This window comes from Schistocerca serialis, unplaced genomic scaffold (assembly GCF_023864345.2).
Source record: "Schistocerca serialis cubense isolate TAMUIC-IGC-003099 unplaced genomic scaffold, iqSchSeri2.2 HiC_scaffold_1261, whole genome shotgun sequence".
Classification (NCBI taxonomy): Eukaryota; Metazoa; Arthropoda; class Insecta; order Orthoptera; family Acrididae; genus Schistocerca; species Schistocerca serialis.
This window is the reverse complement of record NW_026047471.1, coordinates 939056-948466: the sequence shown is the minus strand read 5'-3', so window position 1 is coordinate 948466 and position 9411 is coordinate 939056. Positions and strand designations below refer to the sequence as shown.

The following is a 9411-nucleotide window of genomic DNA, read 5'->3' as shown; positions in this document are numbered from 1 at the left end:
CTGTGTTTCGTGACTGGCCTACGTGTGCGTTAACGTTAGTTCAAGGCATGCTTCTGTCGGAGATGAACATCATTAATGCAGCTTGGAGGAGGAGGAGATTAGTGTTTAACGTCCCGTCGACAACGAGGTCATTAGAGACGGAGCGCAAGCTCGGGTGAAGGAAGGATGGGGAAGGAAAACGGCCGTGCCCTTTCAAAGGAACCATCCCGGCATTTGCCTGAAGCGATTTAGGGAAATCACGGAAAACCTAAATCAGGATGGCCGGAGACGGGATTGAACCGTCGTCCTCCCGAATGCGAGTCCAGTGCGCTAACCACTGCGCCACCTCGCTCGGTAAATGCAGCTTGTTTACACCAAAGATTTCGTGCGCTGTGTGGAATAGTAGGCTTCCATTACACTGTTAAGTGTAAAGAAAAAACTATAATTTTCAAACATTTCACAAATTCCTCAGAACAAAAGATGGTTCCATTGTAGCTAAGTATATGTGTACTGAAGTGCGAATACGGTTTACAGTAACTAACAAGAGTTTGCTGTATGCTGTATACATGTGTACAATAAAGATGAATGCATCCTCATTTGTTTACTGCATTCTGTAGGTAGTTAGTAATAGCAAAGAGCTTACAATAACACAGATGTGATTCTAGTAGCGAAGATGAACACATGATCGTAGCTCTTAAGGTAGCATTTGGGAGCCCACGTTTACTGGATACTTTTTTCTTTTTTTTATCCATACTATCACCTCTTGTAATACTTGTACACATTTGTCAACAGCCTGTACACAGTATTTTGCAGGAGGGTGTCATTTAATGTTTTAAAAGACGACTATCTGTTTTGAAAACCTCTGATTGATTTTATGTTTTATATTTTATAACCCTTTCATTGCAGAGAACACATTTAGTCCCGAAAAGACCTTTTCTTTCATAATATCAGAAAATTTAAGTTTTTTCGAAATCTATACATCCCAGACAACGTAATAACACATACTGATTGTTATGGTTATACCATTTCGTTCATCGTTCATCTCTTGAACTGATCCGTCCTGACAGCTGCGCGCTTTAGTACGTCACTTCTGGGATTGGCGGAGAAGCGCCGATCCCGGATCAGCTTGGCGAATTAACGACGAGCGCGTTGTGCCGTTCAGCCTGGATGTGGCTTTTAGTCGGTTTACCAAATCCGACTAGGTGAATACCGGGCTGGTACTCAAGTCCCACCTCAGATATACGATTCGCGAATATTTCGAACACGTTCGCACACTTTCAGGTGGGATAACACTATACACAAACTTAGCTATTCGTGCAGCGACAGGACGTCGTGTTACGACTAAAGCTGTGCGCAATAGGCTGCATGATACGCAACTTCACTCGCGATGTCCATGGCAGCGTCCATCTTTGCACGACACCAAGCAGCGCGGTACAGATGGGGCCAACAACACGCCGAATGGACAGCTCAGGATTCTCACCACGTTCCCTTCACCGATGAGTGTCGCATATGCCTTCAACCAGACAATAGTCGGAGACGTGTTTGGAGGCAACCCGGTCAGCTGGAACGCCTTAGACACACTGTCCAGCGAGTGCAGCAAGGGGGAGGTTCCCTACTGTTTTGGGGTGGCATTATGTGGAGCCGACGTACGTCGCTGGTGATCATGGAAGGCGCCGTAACGGCTATACGATACGTGAGTGCCATCCTCCGACCTATAGTACAACCATATCGGCAGCATATTGGCGAGGCATTCGTCTTCATGGCTGAAAATTCGCGCCCCCATCATGCACATCTTGTGAATGACTTACTTCAGGATAATAACGTCGCTCGACTAGAGTGGCCAGCATGTTTTCCAGATATGAACCCCGATCGGACATGCCTGGGATAGATTGAAAAGGGCTGTTTATGGGCGACGTGACCCACCAACCACTCTGAGGGTTCTACACCCAATCGCTGTTGAGGAGTGGGGCAGTCTGGACCAACAGTGCCTTGATGAACTTGTGGATAGTGTGCCACCACGAACACAGGCATCCATCAGCGCAAGAGGACATGCTACTCGGTATTAGAGGTACCAATGTGTACAGCAATCTGAACCACCACCTCTGAAGGTCTCGCTGTATGGTGGTACAACATGCAATGTGTGGTTTTCATGAGCAGTGAAAATGGCGGAAATGATGTTTATCTCTATTCCAGTTTTCTGTACAGGTTTCGGAAGTCTTGAAACGTAGGTGATGCAAACCTTTCTTTGATGTGTGTATATTGGATACACTGACGAGAACAAGGGCAGGAGATAGGATATGTGTTAAGACGTCTGGTAATACCTTCCACGGAACCAGAGTGAGCTGTAGAGGATAAAAACTGTAGAGGAAAACATAAATAGGAAAACGTTCAGCAGATAATTGAGGATGTACGTTGCAGTAGAGCTGTAAGATGAAAAGGATGGCGCAGTAGAAGAATTCGTGGTGAGCATGTAACGCAGCAAGTTATTACGAGATGACATTCGTTGCAGTAAGGCACACAGCCGTCGAGTAAAGTGGCTGCAGTATAGCTATGTTTTTTTTTCCTCTCTCATTGCTCACAGCACAGATGACGCTGCCTGACGTCAGAACTACATAGCGCCAACATTCAGTCGATACGAAGATTCGTACCCTCTACGAACGTACATAATCCTTATTAGGTATTATCAGATTTCGTTCAAATTTGGTACACAATCTTTTGTTATTAATGGAATGATGCTGTCAAAATTTCAGATTTTTATTTATTATAGTACTGGAGTTAAGCAGAATTATCTAAAAATCGTAAAACCTACGCTTCTTTTTTAAAACCAAGTTAGGAATACTAACAGATTGACTTTCATTATCATTTTAAGCCATTCCAGAGTTATCAGTGCATAAAAATCCATTAATTAGAATTTTATTTTTAAAACTTTAGTCACTGTGCATTACGTAAATTATTATTTGATTTTGTTGTGTGAATGCGTGAGAATGATTGAGAGAGTATATGTAGAACATACGTTAAAATTTAATATTTCACTTTGCGTAAAACCTTGTACAAACGAACCGTGGGAAAGTTATGTGGCAACAACGATTCAGGTGACGCATGTCTACCTTTTCCTCATTTCCATACATGGCACATAGGAACACTCACATCTGAGCCGAATGCCCCACAAATATTGGCGTCGCACTATTCGACACAGCGGCCAAATGATGACCCACTACAAGGCCCCTCTTAATCCCTGTCATGTGCTGATCACAGTGTCTCACGCGATGATGCGTCATCTCCGTGTCCTTCACAGTGATCACTTTACATCTGACGCTATTCACACCCCTTATCACACCTACTAGGCATAATAGGAACACTAAACACGAACTACACTAATGCACTGTCATAGTCATTCTGCCTCTGACAATGAATTGCAAAAAGTTACTTTACCACTCGACATGTCTTTTGGGTGCATCACTACTTTTATCAGGCAGCATGTATCGAAGAGTGAAAACTTTTTACCCAAAGATCGCTGAGGCACTGAATGCTGCCTAGTGGCAATAGAGGAACGTTACATGGCAAGGCAAGCTCCTTACCAGAGCAACGACTGATAGGGAATGATTCTACCGATGGAGAAATCCACTTATGTAAGCGACTTTGACAAAGATCCGATTGCAATGTCCGAGCACATCATCTCCAAAACAGCAAAATCTGTGGACTGTTCACCTACTAATGTCATGAGCATGATTTAAGGATTGTAAAACCATAAGTAGACCATGTTACACATAATCACAGCATGTGGAGGATGGAGGCTTGCCCACTCTGTAAGTGGGATAGGCAGCTGTCTGAGAGAGACCATGTTAGGTGTCTGTAACGATACAGAAGCTGCGCAGTATGTATGGTACAGCAAATAATTAACCTAATAACTTTACAATAATAGTAATAATGTGGTGCGTTTCTAAATGAATATTGGGGTTTTAAGACATTTTAACATTTATTGTATTCTATTTACAGTTATAAATAGCACATCAAATGAAAGAGCAGTTGGAACAGTTTTTCTCACAAGTCTTCAATGTGAGCACTATTCCTCACATGGCACACGTCGAATTTATAGGCGAGTTCTTCCTAATCCTTATTCACTGTACCTGGAGTAATCGTTGCAACTGCTCCAATCCAATTTCTTAAGTTGGTTAGATCAGCTGGTTTTGGAAGCACATGCATGTGATTGTTTATGAACTCTCAAAGGTAAGAAACACATGGCGTTCTATCAAGTAAGCATGGAGGTCATGTGAAATAAGCTCTGTCTTCCAGCCTCTTGTGGCCAGATCAGCAGTCGGCTGTTACATCGTTTAACAAACTGCATACTGAGTTATGCCAGTGAGGTGGCGCACCATGTTGTTAGCACAAAAAATTCTTTTAACTGAAGGAAGAGCCGTAGTTCTATCGCACCAAAATGAGAAACCCCAGTTGCAGCTGATTCCCCGAAAAAGAAAGACCTATACACCTTTCGTTGGCATACAGCACAAAAAAACACTGAATTTAGGGGAATCTCGTTGCAACTGTAGCATCTCGTGGTGAGTTGCTGACCCCCTAGGTTCACAAATTATTTGTGTTTACATTTCTACTCAGGTGAAACGTCAATTCATCATAGGAGACGAATAATCCAGAAAATCTTCATCTTCATGCACCAACATTTCATTTGCAAAGTTGGCACATAGACTATAGTTCGTAGTCTTTACAGCTTGCAACAATCGCAAACGATAAGGGTGTAGTCGTAAGCATCTCTTTAAAACACTCCATGCAAACGTCACTGGAACTACCAATTTACAAGTAGCCTTTCGAAATAATTTCTTGGGGCTCTCATTCATTCTGCATGTTCTTCAGTCGCTCTCGGTTGTCCCATACTCTTCCCTTTGCAAAGACAACTAGTCCCTCCAAACTGCTGACAATATCTATGTATGTTATTATCGCATGTGAGATTACAATGGAACAGAATATGTAACGCTTGTTGCACTGTAACAACAGACCCAGTCACTGCAAATGTAAAACACAAAAACCTTTCTGATCACTGGTCGCCATTTTTGCTATTAGCGCTTTCTAACGGAAGACACAGGAAGCAGTGTATGCGCATGGGCACAGGTATATAAACAAAATTGTTTGAGTTGCTCTATCATTTGATTTATTGTTTATGATTGTAAGTTGAATAAATTCTGAAACACGCGTTATTTTTGTTTAATATAAAGTACAATGTATTCTGTTTGCTTTTACTTGTTACACGCAAATCTGGAGAGGGCTGTCAGAAACTTCACACAGCAGTTTATCACGTCGCTAGATAGAAAGCCATAGTGGTCGACGGCTGTTCAGCAAGAAACTACACCACACCTGCTGTGGCCATTATGTTCTTAAAATTACATGAACGAATCAATATTCAGTGTCATGTGTATCTCTTAAATGTTTTGAGGATCTTCTTGGCCAGTCTCGAATCATATTCATTTTTTATGGAATTACTCAAGGGATTTCATTATATGGCAAAATTTTCTACACCATACTTCGACAAAGTAGATTTACAAAATAATATTTTGGTATGTTAGGGATAGGAAATGACGCAATATGTATATTGGTGAAGAAGCACACCATCTGATTCCTGGAAAATCTCAGGTATAACTGCTGGCGCAGAAACTAACGATTCGCCAATGTGACTAAGTATCTGTTTACACAATAAACTCATTGTCTGGGGACAGAGGAACATGACGCAAGAGTTAGCACACTGACATTCGTGGGGACGACGGTTCAAATATGCATCCGACCATCCCGATTTAGATTTTTCACGATTTTCCCAAATCACTCCTGGAAAATGCCAGGATGGTTCCTCTGAAAAGTCACTGTCTGTTTCGTTCCCTATCATTGCAACATGCGAGCTTGTGCTCTGCCCTAATGACATTGATCTCGATGGGACGTTTAGCCTTAATTTTCTTTTCTTTTTTGTTGTCTTAGCAACGAAATAATCAATAACTGACCTTTATGACAATTTCCGAAAGTGACCACAGAAATGAATTTTACTTTCTTCACCATAGTCACCACCACTCCTCCCAACCACCCTTGAACCCGTAGGATGACTTGTGTGTCTCACCCACACAGATAATTGCACCGTAGGTGCAACAACAACAGTAGGGTATCTGTTGAGAGGCCAGGCAAAGCTGTGGCTAGTGAAGAGGGCAGCAGCCGTTTCAGTAGTTGAAGTGGCAGCAGTTTGGAAGTTTGTGGATCGGGCCTTGTAACACCAACCAAAATAACTTTGCTGTGCTAGTATTATGATCTGCTGAAAGGAAGGAAAAATATCATCCCTAATTTTTTTCCAAGAGCATGCAGCTCTACTGTCTGGTTAAATGATGATGCCCATCCTTTTGAGTGGAATATTCCGGAGGTAAGATAGTCCCCCATTCGGAGCTCTGGGCAATGACTACTAATGAGGATGTCATCATCAGAAGAAATAAAACTGGAGTTTTACGGATCGGAGAATGGGATGTTACATCAGTCAGGTAGGCTAGAAAATTGAAAAAGAGAAATGAATAGATTGAAGTTAGACATAGTGGGAATTACTGAAGTTCATGTCAGGGACAGATGTGGACTCTGGCTACAGTTTACTGGTTACGAACTGTAATTAAAACTGAAGAAGTGGCAGAAAAGCAGCAAATTAAGGAGATGGGACCTTTATTTGAAAGAACCAGAGTTTGTTGAGAGGTTCTGTTAGGCAACGGATGATTTGGACAGGGGAAAGGAATAAAGTAGAAGACGATCGGGTAGCCATAAGAGACGAAATAGTGAGGGCAGCAGAGCATCAAATAGGTAAACAGACAAGGCCTATTAGAAATCTTTCGATTGATATTGAACTCAAATAAAGAAAGAAGGAAATATAAAAAATTAAGCAAATGAAGCAGGCGGAAGGGAATACAAGTGTCTAAAAATTAGACCGAAAGAAAATGCAAATTAGCTAAGCAGGAATGGCTCTAGGTCGAACGAAAAGGTTTACAAGCATATTTAACTAGGGGAAAATTAGATAGACTTTTTGAGAAAAGAAAGGTAACTACACAAATATCAAGAGCTCAGATGGGAAACCAGTAATAAGCAAAGAAGTGAAAGCTGAAATGTGGAAGGGACATACAGAATGTCTGTTCAAGGGAGATGCAATTGAAGTCAATACTTTAGAAATGGAAGAGGACCTAGAGGAAGATGAGGTTGGAGATACGATACTGCGAGAAGAATTTGATAAACTACTGAAATACCTAAGTCGAAACAAGGCTCCTTGAGTAGACAACATTCCTTCACACCTACTGATAGCATTGGTAGAGCCGGGCCACGACAGAACTCTACCATCCGGTGCGCAAGATGCATGAGACAGGCGAAATACCCTCACACTTAAAGAAGAATGTAACAATTACAATTCCAAAGCAAATAATTGCTGACAGGTGTGAAAAATTACCGAACTATCAATTTAATAAGTCAGGGTGGCGAAATACTAACACGAATTCTTTACAAAAAAATGGAAAAACTGGTAGAAGCCGACCTCGGGGAAGATCAGTCAGGATTTTGGAGAAGCGAAGGAACATGTGAGGCAATACTGACCTCACGCGTTACCTTAAAAGATAGCTTAAGGAAAGATAAACCTACGTTTACAGCATTTGTAGACATAGAGGAAGCCTTTGAGAGGATTGACTGGAATACTTTTTTTGAAATTCTGAAGTCAGCAGGGACCGAAAGGCTATCTGTAAAAACCAGATTGCAGCTGTAAGTTCGAGTGGCATGAAAGGGAAGCAGTGGTTGAGGAGGGAGTGATACAGGATTGTAAATTATCTCTGATGTTATTCAATCTCTACGTTTAGCAATCAGTAAAGGAAACCGAAAAAAAATTTTGAGTGGGAATTGAAATTCACGTAGAAAAAATAAAAATCCTGAGATTAGCAGAGTTTAGACAAAAAGAGAATAGAAGCATTTGAAATTTGGTGCTGGAGAAGAATGCTGAAGATCAGATGAGTAGATTATGTAACTAACGAGGGAGGAAGGAAGTTTGTGGCACAAATTGACTAAAAGAAGGGGTCGGTTTACAGGACACTTTCCGAGGCTTCAAGGGATCCACAATTATGGAGGGAAGAGTGTGGGTAAAAGCGGTAGTGGAAGAACAAGAGATGAATGCAGTAAGTGTGGTGTCACCGCCAGACACCACACTTGCTAGGTGGTAGCCTTTAAATCGGCCGCGGTCCATTAGCATACGTCGGACCCGCGTGTCACCACTATCAGTGATAGCAGACCGAGCGCCGCCACACGGCAGGTCTAGAGAGACTTACTAGCACTCGCCCCAGTTGTACAGCCGACGTTGCTAGGAAAGGTTCACTGAGAATTACGCTCTCATTTGCCGAGACGATAGTTAGCATAGCCTTCAGCTAAGTCAATTGCTACGACCTAGCAATGCGCCATTTATCCTTTGCTATGTATCTAATGAAGCATGTACAGTAACAAGACCAATGTTCACCAATTGTGGATTAAAGTTAAGTATTCCAGAAGCTACGTACTTTTCTTTATAGCCTTCATTACGTATCCTGTTTCAGACCTCACGCCATCCTGCGTGAGCTTATAGCGTGCATTTCGGCTTCCTCAAACAACATGGTGTTGGCACTTCTGCCGATACTTCAGTAAGCTGATTCAAAAGGTTGTAGGTTGCGGCAGTTATTCCAAGTTGAGGACGCTTGCACAAGATAGAGTAGCATGCAGAGCTGCGCCAAACTAGTCTTTGGACTATAGACCATAACAACAGCAACCATGTTCTTCATCAAATGAGGAGATCCTGCAGATATTGACTAAATTAACGATATGCAGTCAAATTTTATCCTGCTTCAGACGAAGCTGTGGTGGCGCGACGACACATTTCCGGAACCTTTAAACTATGTACTGTAACACAGTTCACCCCATAGTCCAGGCACAAGTGTTTCGGAGCACATTTTCCAGCACACGTTGTTGAATATTCTGCTTTGAGTAAACAATTCCTACGTTTTCCCACGTTGATTCAGCGATATCGTCGGTTACGGCCGCAGTGGGTTGGAGAGCACTGAGACTAGACGGTGGATCGATGAAAACGTATCGATGAAAACATAGTCGGATGAAATGCGTTACACGTTACACCAGTTCGCTGTGATAGTAATCAGAGGCTCCATCACGACTGTGGACTATGTGAATCTAATTGTGGACCAACCCCGTGTCTTCATGCTTGATGTCTTCCCTGACGGCGACGACATCTTCCAGCAGGATATCTATGACCATGGGCCAGAACAGTGCTTCAGTGGTTTGAGGAGCCGTCAACTCATACTGATACCTTGTCACGAAATTCACCTGATCTGAGTCCTGCGAAACACCTTGGCCCTTAATTTATATTAATTATGTGACCTATGCGTAGACGTC

The 9411-nt window shown here is 42.3% G+C and overlaps 1 non-coding gene across 1 annotated transcript; it reads right to left on the bottom strand.

Annotated features, from left to right (window-relative positions):
• Positions 1-258: 258 nt before the first annotated feature.
• Trnaa-cgc (transfer RNA alanine (anticodon CGC)) lies at positions 259-331 on the bottom strand. Its single transcript has one exon. It is a non-coding gene; the product is annotated as a tRNA-Ala (tRNA).
• Between the last annotated feature and the right edge of the window lie 9080 nt (positions 332-9411).